This window comes from Castor canadensis, chromosome 14, assembly GCF_047511655.1.
Source record: "Castor canadensis chromosome 14, mCasCan1.hap1v2, whole genome shotgun sequence".
In the NCBI taxonomy this organism is placed as follows: Eukaryota; Metazoa; Chordata; class Mammalia; order Rodentia; family Castoridae; genus Castor; species Castor canadensis.
In genome coordinates this window covers 84,988,339-85,006,015 of record NC_133399.1, presented here as the reverse complement: position 1 = coordinate 85,006,015, position 17,677 = coordinate 84,988,339, and the positions used below count along the sequence as shown (strand labels likewise).

The window sequence follows — 17,677 nt, the reverse complement described above, 5'->3', positions numbered from 1 at the left end:
CATCTATTGAGATGATCAAGTGGTTTTTGTCTTTGCTTCTGTTAATGTGGTTTATTACATTTATTGATTTTAATGCCTTGTCTCTTTTTTTATTAAATGGAAATATTTATTTCTTAAAATTATTATACAGTTCAATAAGAGTACAAGCAAAATATCCTTTCCAAAGGGAACATGTGTAAAGCATTATCATAGATTATTATTCTAGATCTAAGTAGAAATTATAATGTTAATATCTTATAATAGAAATGCTGCCTTTTTTCACAAATTAAGTTTTCAAAGAAATAGATATTTTCTTATTTGTCCTAATAATATTTATTACTAGATTGAGGGAGTAGGTGGAAAGTATACAAATTATAGTCAAAATGCATAAAAGCATGTGCCTATTTAAAGTTTCATTTTCTTTTCCATTCTTGTTGTAATATTTCTCAACATGATGTATTGTGGGTTTTAGGGGTGATTTGTATTCATCATAAGAATTTGCCTCAATATTATTAGAGCACATTGTGGGATGCTTAGGACTGTGTGAAAGTCATTTATCATTCAGAATTTATGATAAAACCACTGTTAGGCAACTTCTAGACACTCTGTCATATTTACACTTCTGGAAAGCAACATAGTGAAAGAACATTTAGGAAGTGACCTTGATGCTTTCATATTGTACTATTGTAGTAAATATCATTATTGCCAGAACTTTTTAACATCAATCCTATCGAGACTCAACTGCTAAGTTTTCTTAAAGGCTATATTTCTGCATTTTATTTCTGACTGCTTTCTTCAGATTATGAATGAGCTGTTTCTAGCAAGTGTGGTCCTTGATGTGGCATTGAGTGTACTTTTAAATCATTGACATTTACTAAGGTCTTTTAAGAGATGACGGTTACATTCTTTAAACTGTATTTCTGGGAAATATATGCATATTTAGTTTGATTTCTCTTTCTTTGCAAGAAGCAGACTTGGAATGTCTCTTGAATAAATCTGAATGGTCTGAAAGGAAAGCTGTGCTTCTCTGACTACAGAGTTGTTTACCATTTTCTAGAACCACAGATTACATAGTTCCAAGAGCAGATGCCCTGGATTCTCATGGTCCCAGCAATGCCACCTATCTTACATTCAAGTTGCTTGTGAACAGCACAGTGAAACTAGTGTCTATGCTGTCTTTTTTTTTTTTAAAGCAATAAAGAAAAAACAAAATCAGCATTGTCTAGCAATTTTAAGAAAATGCCAGCCCTCATTTTTGAAGAGTAGAAATTATTCAAATGTTATGCTTTTCTAGCATCAAAATCGATTCTTCAGTACAGAATACTTAGATATAAAACTTGCTTATAAAACAAATCTTCCATGCTTCTAGTGCAGAAAAGACAAAATCACACATTTAAGTCCCCCAAAAGTTGGATGATACTCTCTTTTAAAGGCTCATTTCTCCTTCTTCTCTTCTGCCCACTCCACCTACACCGTCCAGTGTAACCAGTCCTTCACTGTCAAACATGTCCTTAGATTTTACTCAAACTATTCCCACTGTTGGGCATACCCTTCCCTGACATTCCAACGGTTGAAGCCTTACCCTTTCTCCAATACCCCCATCAAATTCAAATTCTAATTTCTAATTCTTCCCCTCCAAAATTATTTCTCAAATACACCTTCCTGAGGGTTTGTTTATATTTCTATTAATGGCCATTGTTCTCTTTATAGCACTCATTATACATTGTTTTAAATTAAGCATGTTGCATGTCACGAATTTTGAAGAGTCTGAGATTTAATGAAGGATTACACATTTGCTTATCAGATTCATGAATGTTAGCAGATGACATAAAACTCCTGGGTCAGAGACAAAGTACTTAATAACACAAAGATAATCACTAGCAAGAATATCAGCATTTGAACCAGTTCCCTTAATTCCACTTCCCATAGGGTAACACAAAATACCAAATGGTGTCTGCCTAAGCAGTGGGCTACATCTTTAAGAGGAACTTTCAGCTCAGGGAACCCAAATTCTTTATACTGAATAGCAAGCATGCTTGAATTTTGAACCTTTTCTGTTGCTATAACAAAAAACCTAACACTGAGTAATATCAATAGAAAAGAGATTCATTTACCTCAGTTTTGGAGGCTGACATCCAAGATCTGGGAGTTGTATCACTGTGGCCTCTGGTGAGGGCCACCTCAGGTATGTACCAACATATCAAAGAAGAGATAAGAAAGCCATCCATGTGCAGAAGGTGCCAAGCGCATGGGATGGCCTCACTTTGTAACAACTCACTCTTAGAAGAACTAACTCAGTCCATGAGACCAGCATATTCTGAGACAGCTGCTCCATGACCTAATGGCCTCCCACTTGAGCCCATTCTTAACACTGACACACAGGGGATGATCTACCAGCATATAAAACTTTGTGAGTACAAACCCAAACCATAGCAGAGACATTATTGCTATTATATTGAACAACAAACAAACCTGTGCTTTGCTCCAAAGGTGGCTTCCTTTGCTGTCTTCTAATCAGTTCATTGTATAAACATCCTTAGAGAGATAGCCCAAAGCAAAGGAAATCAGTGTCTCTGCTCACAAGACATAAAGAAATGTGATTGACCCAAGGGATATTGTCTCCCAACATCAGTTTCCTTCATTTCCCATCCTTCCCATAAATCATAAGCCCCTACAGGGTAAGGAAATTCCTTATTCATATTTCTCATAGTTCTCACAAAATGAATTTTTTAAGAAATCCCAAAGAATTTTCTAATAAATAGAATGATACATCAGTGATATTAATAATTTCCTATGTCAGCACCTTTTTTTGCAGAGACATAGCTTCCTGGAAATCATTTCATTTTGGTAACTCAGTCTCCCTATTGTTCAGAGGTTTTTCTCTTTGGGGATGAGTAAATTTCAGGCCTTCTAAATCTTATTTCATCTTACTCCCTGATATAAACACAATGTCTTCCTACTCTCTAGTCCTTCCCTTATCAAGAAAAGATCCCAGAAAAACAATAAGATTCACTGGCACTGGTACAAAGGACTAGTCACAGTGTCACCCAGCTGAGACTGACAGTGATGAAATAGAAATTGTGAGAATGTAGACAATTTCTGGCAACTATAAGCAGGACTTTTGTCCTTGAAATCAAACCTTCAGAATACTTGATGACCATCTCTGCCCTGTCTATAAGTAGGATTAAGCTTAAGAAGTGAATGCTAGTATTATAAAGAAATCACTGAACATGTAAGTGGTCTGAAACTAGAAATATAGCATTTCAGTTACTACTGAAGATATAGCTCTATGATTTGAAAGTTAACAGAGTGATACAAAATGGTTTTGAATCTTAGACAAAAAAAAAAAAAAAACTTGTTCCTGCCAAGATATACCCTCTGTCTAAACAAAGTTTTTGCATAATACAATATTTTTTTCAAATTAACGCTCCCTCTAAATGCTGAGGATGCCAAGAGAGCGTGAAAGGAACAATAGTTAATATTGAAAGACCAAAGGGGAAGGTGATTATCTTAACAGAAGAAATATGCCTGAGTATAAAGGATGACAGATGGATTTTATAAGAAATTCAAAGAATGCTTAAGGGATGTACGGTATTATATTTAATACAGGATCTGCATGGAAATTACCAGAACTCTCAGAAATGCTTAGCACTAGGTCATACAGAAGCTCTATAAGTATAGAAATGGTTTTGATAATTATGGGCTAAGTACCCTAGTTAACATTCACTGCAAATATCTACCCTATATTTTCGGTGCCTGATGACCACCCCCATATTCAGATCTCATTTCAAAGTTACCACCTCAGAGAGGACTTCTTTTTTCACCAATCTAAATCTGCATAATTACCCCATAAATCAGTCTGAAATGATCCCATTGGTGTGTTTGTTTACTGATAACTTCCCCTACCACCCCAGTTCATGAGATTCCCCAGAGCAGGGTTCTTGTCTGTTTATTCATAGCTGTATGCTTTGAACTAAGAACAGTGTCTGAGATGTTGAGGAAAATGATAAAATTCAAGAAGGCATGTGGATTCATTGTTTTTGTTCTTTTAGGGTCACAGCTGGGTACAAAGCATTAGTACTCTCAGCAGCCATAGATTTCTTGGTGGTTGTCAACTGTTCTCAGCAATGTGAAGGTCAAGTTTTCTGTCTCAAAAGTCATGGGTCACAGGTACAATACTCATGGCTTTGGCTAAAGAGGAGAAGGTCCTTCATCCTTTCTTCCTTGCAAAGTTACTATGGTTTCATCCTTTTTCTCATGCTATTGTTTCTCTTTATTTCAGATTTGGAGTGGTTTCCTGAATATAAATGAATCATTCCTGATAACTCTTAGATCACACCAAATCACATCATCTCTGGCACTTTGTTGGTGATGGCTATTTGCAACCATACCATGGTATGTGCATATCAAGTTGCCCTTGGTATTAACAAAAGAATCTGTTTCAGAATCCTCTGTGAACACCAAACCCTGTGACGCTCAAGTCTCATATAAAATGACTGAGTATTTTCATATAATGCATGTACATACTTCCATATACTTTTAAATCATCTCTAGATTGCTTATAATGCCTAATGCAAGGTTAATGCTATGGAAATGTTTGTTATACTATATTATTTTGGGAATAATGATAAGGAAAAAAGTCTAAATGTTCAATACAGATGCAATTGTTTCTCTGAATATTTTTGATTGGCAATTGAATCTATGGCTATGGAGCCCATGTATAAAAGTGTCAAAAGTATTTCATTTTGATTTTTATAAATCCCCCCAAAATGAAAACTAAAAAGTTGCACTGTCGGGAAGTTGGCCAATTTGGGACTAATTGTACTTCTTGTTAAATATAACTCACAAAATACCAACAGATAGGGAGGGTTGACTGGGTGTGAAACACATCTCATGCATGTTTTGGCCTAATAAACACACAGAAAATTATGATAAAGCTGCTGACAGAATGCAGCTTTACTAACTCTTACTCTTTAAAGGCAAATACTAATTTTATATGAGCAATTTAAGGAAAAAAACATAATCTGTATTTGATGATTGGGACAGGTCTTATAAAATTTGAATCATACCACATTTTAGATTATTTAGAAAATATCAAGTTTCAGATTAGTCTGCCTTTTTAAACCTAAACCCAATTCTAATAAATATTTGCAGGGGAAAATAATGCATGTGCCCTTCTCACAATCAACTTTCCCAGAAATATATATATATATACATATTTCTAACACAAATTATACTTCCATTTACTTTTCTCTTTCATCTGTTCCTAAAATCTTGCTCATTTCACATTTTCTACAGAAGCAGATTTCCTAAAGGAAAACCAGGGAGCTGGCAACTACTGTTAGCACTGGAGTTGACCTAGGAAGGAGTCACACGTTTGTGAATTAGAGGTGTAATCTATCTCCCTATAGATAACTGCCTATTTCTCTGTGTGTCCCTAGGGTTTTCTTAACTCATCTTGCAGATCCAACCTGATTATTCAAAGCCTAGGTTGTGTTTGTGAAGGACAGAGAAGGGTATATTTATGGGGAAATGTCTATCACACATATAGAAAAATGCAGTGTTGGCAACTATTTCTTCATTTTTCTTCAAGCTTTCCTTCTTTTCTATATTTATCTACATTATTTCCCTTAGTGTCTTTTTCTAAAATTAAAGGACGTACTACTGATTTTCTTGTTCTATTTCTTTCTCTTTACTCATGTTCTATGATCTCTTTTTTCTGTTCACTAAACCTCAAAGCAATAAAATTCCTATACAGTCTCTGCATGGTCCCAGTAAATTCTCTGTTGATTGCTGATTAGATTGAGAAGACTGGGTGGCAAATAGTAAGACATCTTGAGAATGATTAGGGGAGTTTTCTTATTCTGGCAATGCTCAATTACTAAATTGGAGACAATTGAGAACCAAAGGAGCTGATTCATCCCTATTTAATTGTTACAGACCAAATAAATACTAAAAGGAAGGCAAGACAGGAACTCTCAATGAGAATGTTGCATTTTCATTGAAAGCTGGTAATCAACTAAATGAGACTTAGCATTTAAGATTATTTATATTAACATGAACTCTTCTGTCAAGAAGGAAAAAAAATTCATCCAATATGGTATTGAAAATATTTGCTTTTGACTGAAAAGATTAGCAAGCAATCTGCAGTCCTTCTTAATAAAAGCCATGATCCATTGTAACGTTGTCTTTCTTTCCCTTGTGTGAAAAATTAAGTGAGCCCTAGCCTGAACCACAAAACTTTTTTGCAGTTTTATTTTATGATTATGTCTTAACATCACACAAAGACAAGGTGTGATGTCTTTAAGGCAAAGAACTCAAATTTAATACCCAACTGTTAATTTCTGCTTAGTTCATATGAAGAATCATCTGGAGCTGGGTGTGGCTCAAATGGTAGGGTCCCTGCCTAGCAAGTGCTAGGGAGGCCTTGGGTTCAATCTCACGCATAGACAAAAATACATAAAAGATATCTGCTTTAGTTTCTCTGCGCTAAGGGCAACAAATGCTATCTAGTTTTTTAGGTGTCTTACCTATCCTCACCCCTCCCTTGTGTGCTCTCACTTTTATCATGTGCTCAAATTCCAATCCCCTTGTTGTGTTTGCCCTTGATCTAATGTCTGCATATGAGGGAGAACATACGATTTTTGGTCTTTTGGGCCAGGCTAACCTCACTCAGAATGATGTTCTCCAATTCCATCCATTTACCAGCGAATGATAACATTTCGTTCTTCTTCATGGCTGCATAAAATTCCATTGTGTAGCTTAGGCCAATAGGAAAAGGGGACCAGGAACTAGAGAAAAGGTGAGATCAAAAAGAATTAACCTAGAAGGTAACACACACGTACAGGAAATTAATGTGAGTCAACTCCCTGTATAGCTATCCTTATCTCAACCAGCAAAAACCCTTGTTCCTTGCTATTATGGCTTATACTCTCTCTACAACAAAATTAGAAATAAGGGCAAAATAGTTTCTGCTGGGTATTGAGGGGGTAGAGGGGAGAGGGAGGGGGCGGAATGGGTGGTAAAGGAGGGGGTGGGGGCAGGGGGGAGAAATGACCCAAGCCTTGTATGCACATATGAATAATAAAGCAAACAAAAAAAAAGATAACAAAAACAATACATAAAAGAAAAAAGAAAGAGAAAAGATCATTTAGTTTCCTTTTTAATCTTCCCTTAGTATGCAGTTCCTTCACATTATCCACAGAGTTTTCAGAGATGAGTACTTACCTCAAACATATGGAGAGTATTTTAACTATGATTTAAATTGTCTTGATGTACAAAAGATATGTGATTCAATAGGAAAGTTGAATATTTAAAAAAAACATAGTGAGTGATTATAAAAACAAAGACGAAAATTCAAGAAAAGTTAGTTCAACTTCACTTAGATGGTCAGCAAGCCTGAGCAGTTATATTTAATCAAAAGGCTATGAATGAGTAAAAAGAAACTAAACATGATGACACATCAGAACACAGTCACACATTTTTACCAGATATTATTGTCTTTTTGTCTCTGTCTTTTGTAGCAGAAAAGAGTGGGTCTTTCTGAGACATGACCTACTGTCCGATAACCTGAAAAAAAAAAAAAAACCAGAAGGCTTCAAGTACCATGAAGAACACCTTCTGATCTCTCAAATATAGAATGATATCAAGTAGAACACTCTTATAACTATCTCAATTTAAGTCTGTTCTAAAAACAAAAATTGACATTTGCATGGTAATCTTTCAGTAAATTTGGCAGAAAAACACATCCGATTCAAATATTTCAAAAAAATGCTTTTGCTTTTTTCTTTTTTTAAAGATTCTTGGAGACCTATCAATGACAAGAAATACCATTCACACTTTCCCTCAAACACTGTCTGTCACATTTGCCAGGTGACATTTTCTTCTTCTTCACATAACTTATCTGACACAAAAGCGTACCAGCAATATACTACAGGGAAGATTATTGGAATCAAGAAAGCTAATCCACCTTTCTGCTTCAACTGTCAGAAAAAAAAAATGAAGTCACAGAAAATACTTTTAAAGGCACAAGAGGTAGAATGCCAATTTCCTGACTCAGCAACCCAAACAAAAATGGCAAATCTATTCACAAAGCTGTAAAAATCTGCCACATCTGTTATTCAGTGGTATAATATGCTTTCATAGCTAACTTGAATGGAAGTGCTAAGAAAAAAAATGTGATAAACCCTTTGCCCCAACTTCCAAGTAAGGAAATAATGCACCACAGAAAACTATACCATCCCATAACTTGATCTGAATTAAAGTATAAACTAGTACTTTGGTTGAAGAGAGAAAAACATTTCAGGAAAGTAATTCCAAAATACAAGGAAGAAAAAAGATTTTCATATAATACTTGTAGAAAACAATGACTCCTGAACCCACAGTCAGGAAGCAAAATGGACCCAGGTAGTGCTTACTACCACAATACTTACTCCCATCTTTCTTATGCCTTGACATTAGGCAAAAACAAAGATGCTAAAATTTCTATAAATTTTCCTGGTTGGAGGGGAAAAAATCTGCCTTGATAAATGCCTTGTTCCTATTTATGTAATGTCAGGAAGTAGATCTTTGAAAGTATAAGCTATTTTGCAGAGAAAAACTCACAAAAGATATTCCTTCCTTTGTTCGTCCCTCCTTCCTTTTCACTCTCTCACCCTTTTCTCTTTCTCTGATGCTCTTGCTATCTCTCTTTCTCTCTCTCTTTCTCTCTCTGTCTCTCTTAATCTCTTTCTCTCATGCTTGCATGAAAGTATCTGACTTAGGACATCTACTTACCTTACTGACATATTGTCATGCTGTTCCAAAATTGGAGGAACTTACCTTCTCACATAGGAGAGAAAAATATCTAAAATATACACTGGGCTAGCAGCCATTTAATGAAGCAATTTCTTTCTGAAATGTAGCAAAGTGGCAGAAAACTGCAGAGGTGTGGAGAGTGAGACTGGCAAATCAGCTTCTAGACAGCAGAAATGCCTCTCATCTTTGCTCTTTCCCATTGTATGCCATTTTCCTCCTGACAAAATAAGGGGAAATGTAGATTTTAAGGTGGATTCATAAAAGTCCAGACATTAAATAAAAAAGATAGTTCAGGGCTGAGGTCATGGCTCAAGTGACAGAGAGCTTGCTTAGCAAGTGCAATGCCTTGAGTTCAAAACCCAGTCAGTACTGTCAAAATAAAAAAGAGAGGGATGGTTCAAAGTTCTTCTTATTTTTATTATATATATATTTTTTACTTTTGTACTAAAGTATTTATAGGGAAAAATCTAGGAAGATTTTTACATGTAAAATTAAATTTTCATATTTTATAGGCTGGGCTCTGGATCCTGCCTATTGTGAAGATTGTATCCTATTATCATACTTGTGGAAAATATCCAAGGCAAGAATCATTGCAGACTAATTCACATCCCATCACATCTTACCACCTAAGCATATATGGATGTAAACAGAGAACATTTTTGTCACTAATAAATGTGGTTTTATTATGAAAGTTTTAATTGATAAATCCTACCTCCAACCTCAAGGTCAGAAAAGAAAGATTTGTCTACAGATTCCACAAATAGTAAATAAGCCTGCCTTCCCCTGCCCTTTAAATTTTAAATCATCCTTTTCAAGTCTTAGCTATTATAGGATCCTATATTTTTGTAAAATTCTCTTTTGATCAATTTCATGTTCCATATGAGTTTTTCTTTTTGGTACTCAGGCTTGAACTCAGGGCCTTCGCCTTGAGCCACTCCATCAGCCCAATTTTTTGTGATAGGTTTTTTTGAGAAAGGGTCTCACGAACTATTTGCCTGGGCTGGCTTCAAAGTGTGATCCTCCTGATCTCTGCCTCCTGAGTAGCTAGGATTACAGGCGTGAGCACTGCACCCAGCTCCATATGAGTTTTATTCCTTCTTTCTTTTATGAGCAAATACTTATTGATTTCCTACTAAGGTTTAAATATTACACTGGAAGTTGGGAGACAATACTTAAAACAGAAATAGTTCTCTGTCTTAGCAACTAGGAAGGACAGTTATAGGCAACAACAACTTAAAGTCATAGATGTTACAATGGAGGAGGGGAAGAGTTGCTAAGGAAATACTTAGGGGTGACAATCTTGATTAAGTGATCTAGATAAAGCTTCCTGTGAAAAGTGAAGTTTAAAGTAGAATGTAGGGGCTGGGGATGCATGTTAGTGGTAGAGTGCTTGACTAGCTTGTTGGAGACCCTGGGTTTGATCCCCAGCACCACACAGACACACAGACACACACACACACACTAAAATTTTCTTAAAAAGTAGAAACTAGAAGACAAAGAGAGTATATCCTGGCAAAGAAGAGGGTGGGGGGGAATTGTGAAACAGTGAAACATGAGGTTAATGGTGTCATCAAGGACCATTTGAAGACACATTTTTACTTTGTATACTGGATCCTTGGGACAATGCAATATTTTAAAAGTTATATTTTGGCTATAATAACATTTGCTTTAACTGGATTTTAGAGACAAGATCAGAGAACAGCCATGACTAGAATTAGGAAGATCAGTTAGGTTGTTGTTAGCATTATCTTCATGAGAGAAAATGATGGCTGATCTAAGGAATTTCTGGTGAGGATGGTGAGAAATAGATGACTCTGAAATACACAGCAAGGGGAAGTCTGATTTATTCAATGCTTACCTGATAGAGGAGTGTTAACATTCTTGAATGACTGAATGGGTGAAATTGCCATTGCCTGAGCTAGGAAATGTGCTAGATGGAGCACATTTGGTGAGAAAAATAGTTTAATTTGTACTTGATGAATTTGGGTTGACTGGACATTCCAGTAGAACTTTACCAGTAGAAATTCTGAGGTATATTGATCTATGTGGCCGGGGTGGGGAGGTGGGGGAGGGGAGAGAGAGCCAGAGAGAGAGCCAGAGAGAGAGACAGAGAGAGAGAAAGAGAGAGAGAGAGAGAGAGAGAGAGAGAACATACCTGGAAGTCATCACTTCCTACCTATGGGCATAGAGCCACAGAAATAACAAGGACTGGAAAAAGCTGGGAGGAAGAAAAACATTCAAGATAGAGGCACAAGAAAAAAAATTTGAGGTGTATACAGAGGAGCAAAAGCACTGCCAGGAATGCACCATGGGCGTGTTCTGGGTTTGTCACATTCTCAATTTGCAACATGCTTTAATGATTGCTGACATCCCTGGCCTGAATGTGTATAAAGGGGACAATACTGCAAATTCAAAGATTACAGATTTGGTAAGAATGAAGCTACTCAATTCCGCAACATACACCCCCACAATTGTCTCTACTCATTTCTGTGCCTTGGGAAACTGACACCTTCAGTTTTATCTCCAGCTGCATCCTGCCAATAGGAAACAGCAGCAGGAGATGGGAGGGCAGGATGAGAGTAACTAGGGTGTTTATTATTCAGAGTTCTCTCCATGCTTCAGTGCCCATTTTTCTCCTTCATGGCTGTTCTAGAAGTTTAAAACTCCTACCATGGCCCCCTCCTCCATAATTCTAATGTCCCAGGGCTCCAGAAGCACTGGAATTAGAATTAGGGTAACAGTTTGCCTAAAAGGTTATCCAAGTTCTCAATGCTTCCTAAGTTACAGAGTTGCCTGCTTGCACTTAACTTGAAGGTTCGTTCATTTTTATAAGACCTCAATCCTTCCTTGTACCTGAGCTTTGAGTTTCATCTTTGCTACTGCCCCAAGAATCTCAGGCCATCAATTATCCCTTCCCTACTCTGAACATTTCACTTTTCCCTTTTTACTGGATCCTTCTTCTTAGCTCTTGACCATGCCGAAGTACCTCCCCTCTTAAGGTAAACTAGCTAATAATTGACTCTAAACACTTCTCTCTAGATATCAACCTATTTTCTCTTCACAGGCAAACTTCTTTAAATAACTGAAGTTATTTTTATTTTATTTTTTCTATTTCCCCACCTAACCTACAGTTATCTTTAGCTCACTCCATCTAGCATGCACTTTAAATATATACTAGAAACAATCCTCATTATAGTCATGAATGATTGCTGTGCTCATAAATTCAGTGGATATTATTTATTACTTGACACTCCATCCCTTTTGAAATGCATTGTTTTCCCTTGGACAGCTGTATGGAGGAACACATATTGTAAATAAGGGGCTTAACTCTCTTATTGAAAATAAGAAATTCTTTCCCCATTTCCCTTCCTTGGGACATCTATTTTAGAAAACTTTTAAGTATTTTCTCCTTTCTTTTTTTTTTTGAACACCGATGAACCTTTTGTTAGCTTTATGACCTAAGATTGTCTTTTTTAGGGACCTGTCAGCCATTTCTTGGAAATGTGAACATCTGGGGAGACATCAACCTACCTCCCAGTTTCTGTTAGTGTGGGAGCCTGACTTCTATAGATGGTGTGTACCTCTCTCCAAGTTGCAAATTAGTATCCTGTTTTAAAGCTGCAAGAGGTTTGTTTTCCCCTTAGATGAAGCCAATTATCTAGCTTCATAAGGTCATCTTAATTGCCAGGTAATGTTAACGTTAAGATGAAGGATGTATGACAAATGGTGTTGAGAAGAATTGAGGTCTAGTTATTGTGTATCTTGAAGACATGCATAAATGTTTGGATCTGTTTAGATATGTAAAAGAGTTTCTTTTTGCCTTGCAATTTCTTACATTCTGGTGTAATGCTTATTTAATAATAAAACATTTTTTTTCCTTTTACCTTTGTGGAGAGGATTTCAGGGTTGGGAGGAGACTTTATTTTAAATTCTATTTCCCAAATACTGGTTATCACTAACATTTCTTGATTTCCATCCTGTGTAATACTTTCCTCCTTTACACCACTTTTTTCCACATTGTAAAATGAATTTTGAAAATGTGAAAATGATTACATTAAAGCTAGATTGCTTCTTAAAATACTTCAGTAACTCTTAGGATAAGAATTAAAACCAGTGTGACAGTTTACGCAGGCCTGCAATCTCCAGCTTTATCTTGCTCCTTTCTCTTTATCTCCAGCCACACCAACCTTCCAGGTCCCCTAATGTAGCACACTTCTGCAGACAAGAAGATTCTTCCCCCTTCTGAACTGTGCAGTTTGCCTAATCAGCTTCAAGGTAGCATTAAGATCTTGGCCTCTGTATCACAACTTCCTGGGAAGCTTATCAGTCATGAAGACAAGGCCAGATTTTCTATATGAAGTGTTTTTGATAAACCTATCAGATTGTATTGTAGATTTAATTTCTGTTCATCTTCATTTACCTGCCAACTCCAAAGGGGCAGAATCTTTATCTGCTTTATTTACCATTTCTACCACATGAATCAAATACAGTGTCAGGCACTTGGTAGGAGTTCAAGAAATTTTGCATTCATCCTAATCTTCAGTGGAACCAAATGTTGTCATTGTAACCAATATAGGAGAAAAACATCAGAGGTTCACAGTTGAATTTGCTCCAGTTGTTAGCTCTCTTCAGTCTTAACTATAAAGGTATGTGGCTATGAAATCAGCTATTAGATGTTTCTTGTGTATTCCATTTGCAAATTTAGAATTACCTTTTGACTTTCATTACTGCTGCTGTGTAACAAATTAGCTCCAAACTTAAGTGATTTAAAAACAGAAGATGAAAAACTTTTTCTGCAAAGAATTACATACTTAATATTTTTAGAGGTCTCTGTAGCAGCTACTGTACTCTGCCATTGTGATGGTGAACATGGTTGTATTCCAATACAGCTGTGCTGATGGATGATAAAATATGAATTTAGATGATTTTCTGGTGTCACAATAATATTATTTTGATTTTTATAATCTTTTTTAATTCAGGATCTATTTTTAGCTTGTAGACCATACAAAATCAGGCAGTGTGCTACATTTGGACTACTGGCCTCAGTTTAACAACATTATTTTTATTAACTTTATTTGGAAGCAAAAGGACTTAGATACAGTGTAGTGGGTGATTTTCCTGATCCTCCTAATGTTGATGGAAGTCACTTGGAAGTAGTAGGCTTTGGACACATTGGTCTGGAAAGTCTAAGACTTACATTTCTGGCACCTCAGTGAGAATGCTTGAAAGGTATGGGCTCAGCTAGAGTTTTGACTACAGTTGCTGAACTGGCTTTCAGAGACACTTACGATTACCAATATGCTTTCTGACAGAGGGTAAGATGTTTTCCACATGCAAAATGAGTCTGGTTTTGAGAGGAAAGAATGATGCGTATCAGCATTAACAAGGTACAATGGCACAGTACCAGTGGTGTAACTTTTTTAGTTTCCTCATAAGAAAGTGCTTATGCTAATATACACTGTCAGGTTTTGTAAAACTGTTCAATTTTCATCTCATCATTTTGTCTTTTTTCTTCATCCTTCAATTGCCTTTTCTTTTCAGTTCAAAACAAGCCTGCAGAGTAAATGCTGGAGCATAATCTTGTATTAATTTATGGGCCGTGGTGTGGCTTACTAGAAATGAAATGTTCTGGTCCCATGAAATCCTAATCACTTTCACAGCCAGCAGGTGCTGGAGTTAAAGAATTTCCAGTGAAGTGAACAAGAACATTAAATAAAACCAGTGCGTGGGAGTAGATGCATTTAAGTCAGGAAGAGGAAAGTACCATGCTACTGATCAAAGCCTGGCCCAGGGAGGCAACTCTATTTGGCTTTAACTCAGTGGGAAAGTCAGTAACTTCAAAATCCATGGTCAGTTCAATTCAATTTATAAGAGACTTACCCAGTTATTTCTGTATTGCATACCAAGCAGAGAGGTGCTGAGCTGGCTTATGAAAAATCTCCCAGGTAAAAGAGATATATAAAAGTTGTCCCCTATGCAAGTTCTTTCAACTATCCCTGACCCCAAAGCAGATCGGAATCTCAAAAGAAGAAGGCATCTGTATTTGGAGTGGACAACTGTGGTCTCACTGCCTGGTGAAACTTTCTGTCTCATGTGGTATAAGTGGTGGGAACAGCCCTATCAACTACTGACTAGGATTTACCTTAATGAAATCAGGTTTGGGGAAAAATCTAAATTTAGATATGCTGGGATTAATGCATATCCTGAATGAACAAATGACTGGGAATGACTGTCCTGAAATCTAAGAGCATAGCTATAAAGACATCTTTAAATACACTGTAAATCCAAAATAAGATAAGTTAATGTGTAATTTAAAAGCACCATGATTACATTCAGTTCTGATTATCAGTTATGCCAATCCAAAACAAATTCTCAAAGCTGGTAAAACCTGAGATTTTATTTTACATATAACTTAAACATCAGAGAGAAGGCTGTTATATTCAGTAGTATGGTGAAGGGGAAATAGAATGGTAAATCAAAAACTACAGGTAATAAAAAAATTTGCTGATGCAATAGGTTTTGGAATGCCTACTGTGAACACCTTTGGCAGCAAACGTATCTTCTTAATAATATTCAACTTATGGTAATATTACAATCAGGTTGCTTTTTCTGCATTCAACTTAAAAGTGTCATGGAGAATATTGTCCATGTTTTAATTTTGAGTATAGCCTTGATTTTGGATGCCAATTTTACTTAAAAATGATTTTATAAGTAATATAAAATTGCCCTGGTAATACATAAGATAATAGCATAAATTTTTTTGACTTAAAATACTAATATTGCTAAAAATCACTTCTAATTTTGATACAAGTTTTAGAAATACCTTTTAATGACAATACAGTAATAGTCACATTAGCCAGGGGGGCATCTGAGGATGTAGGTAACAAAAATCTAAGAAGTACTTCTTCATATAAACTCAGCCATGAATTCTCTGAGTTAGACAATAATCTGTGTCTATATGTCAAGAGTATGTGTGTGCTTATTCTTTCACATTGGATAATAAAATTGTGTAGGTTTCCAAGATGACAGGAGGAAACCCTTTGGTGGCTCTTGAATTTGGCACCTTCTGTTAGTCTATGTCCTGAAAGAATAGCTACAGGAATATTTTATTAGCAGAGATCTTCAATCCCCTTCTTTCTTTTAACCAGCCTTGTTAGAATCATAACATGAAATTCAGTTTTATAAAACTAAGCTCTTCTAGAATATGATTGTTAATAGAGCACTTGAAAAGCACTTCTTGTTTTGACAAGCCAAGTTCAAATAGTGTTTGTGGGCAAGAGAACATGGTTTGTTTTTATCTGCATCCAGACACCTTCTCCCTGGAAAAGTTTTGTGCATTGAGTTTTTAAAGAAATACTGTCTAGAGTTTTGACAGTGTTCTCTGCTGATAATCCTTAACCAATTAAAGAGGACCCACCAGGGACCTTGTTCATAAAAGATTTACAGAAAAGTCACAGCATAGTGAATTCAAAATGAAGAGTGTAAAGATAAGTGAGCAATTTTTGAATAATAACATATTCAGTAAAAGACAAAACCTATCACCTCAAAGTACAAAGGAGAAGCATTTAAGAAGATATCTTGGGAGATGTTTCTGTCCCCTAACAACTCTTTAGAATAAACAGATTTCTTCAGGGTTACTTTGAAAGACTGTAACACTTACTTGGTAATTGGGTCAACAATTGCCCTGTTTTGAGACAACACTCCAGGGGCACACACATCTTGCCATTATGCAACAGCATCATTTTGATAATTTGAAAAGCAAAATGTTTGTTTGATTGTCTCTAGCTGAACTGACGGTAGAAGAGGAAGAATCCAGTTTATTTATTTATGATGCATATTGCACATCAAAGCCTGGATTAATTCCCTCTGTTGCTATCAAATAACTATTAGTTTTAACAGTGTGATGCTACTTTTGCAAGGTTATGTATTTTATGTTTATTTTCTTCTTAAGTTAGGGACATCTGCAGTAGGAAATGAGGTCTATGGCAGGAAATTAAAGCTATAGAATTATAGATTATTGATCCTGCAAGAGAGAGTGAGAAAGGGAGTAGAAGTAAAATGTATTAAATTCATACTGTGTATCAGTCACCGTAGAGGTGCTTCATTATTTACAAACATCACAACAGCTTATAAAGCATGTATTAATATCCCTAACTTGACAGGCATAAAAAGGTTCAAAGAATTCATGTAATTTCTCCAATGGCACATAGATAATGTGGCAGCAGAAAAAGTATTCCAGATGAAATCTATCAAATTCTAATGTTATGTTCTTTATAATTCACCAAGCTGGCTCATTAGGCAGAGCACTTGATGTCATGTAGGTCAGTGCTTCTCAAATTCTCATGCATATGTGAATCTTCCGGAAAAATACACAGTTTTTTAAAAAAAGTTTTTTCCCCTTCTCTTCCCTTTCCTTCCCGTCCCTTCCCACCACTCCCCTTCCTGTCCCTTCCCACCCCTCCCCTTCCCGTCTCTTCCCACCCTTCCCCTCCTGTCCTCTCCCCTCTCCTTCCCTCCCCTCTCCCAAAGCAGTACCATATAAAATGCATGTACTTGCTATACAAACTCAGTTACAAGAGCTCCCTGTGCCCTCTTTTAATCAAATTGATGTCCTCTTCTATCTGGAATTCTGGAGTTGAACTACTGTGACCCCTGTGTTCTGACTTCCAGTCAGTGCTCTTTCTCTTGTAACTCAAGTATTGCATTAAAGTAGAATGCACAAATGAGTAAGGAAATGAAGCCATTATAATTCCTCCACAATGAAGGTCATCAACTCAAATTCACATGATGAGGATCATGTAAAGTGTAATTTTAATGATGACTGATCTTCCAGGTAGCTAAAGAACTTGGAAACTTTGGTTTTTTTTAATCATTTTAAAAAGACTTTATTTTAGAGAAATTT

General features: G+C 36.2%; 1 long non-coding RNA gene across 1 annotated transcript; it reads right to left on the bottom strand.

Moving 5' to 3' along the window:
• Positions 1-395: 395 nt before the first annotated feature.
• LOC141416907 (uncharacterized) lies at positions 396-9,553 on the bottom strand. Its single transcript, XR_012441529.1, has 3 exons — positions 7,467-9,553; positions 6,647-6,770; positions 396-2,514 (listed from the first exon to the last, which is right to left on the bottom strand). It is a non-coding gene; the product is annotated as an uncharacterized lncRNA (long non-coding RNA).
• Positions 9,554-17,677: the final 8,124 nt, after the last annotated feature.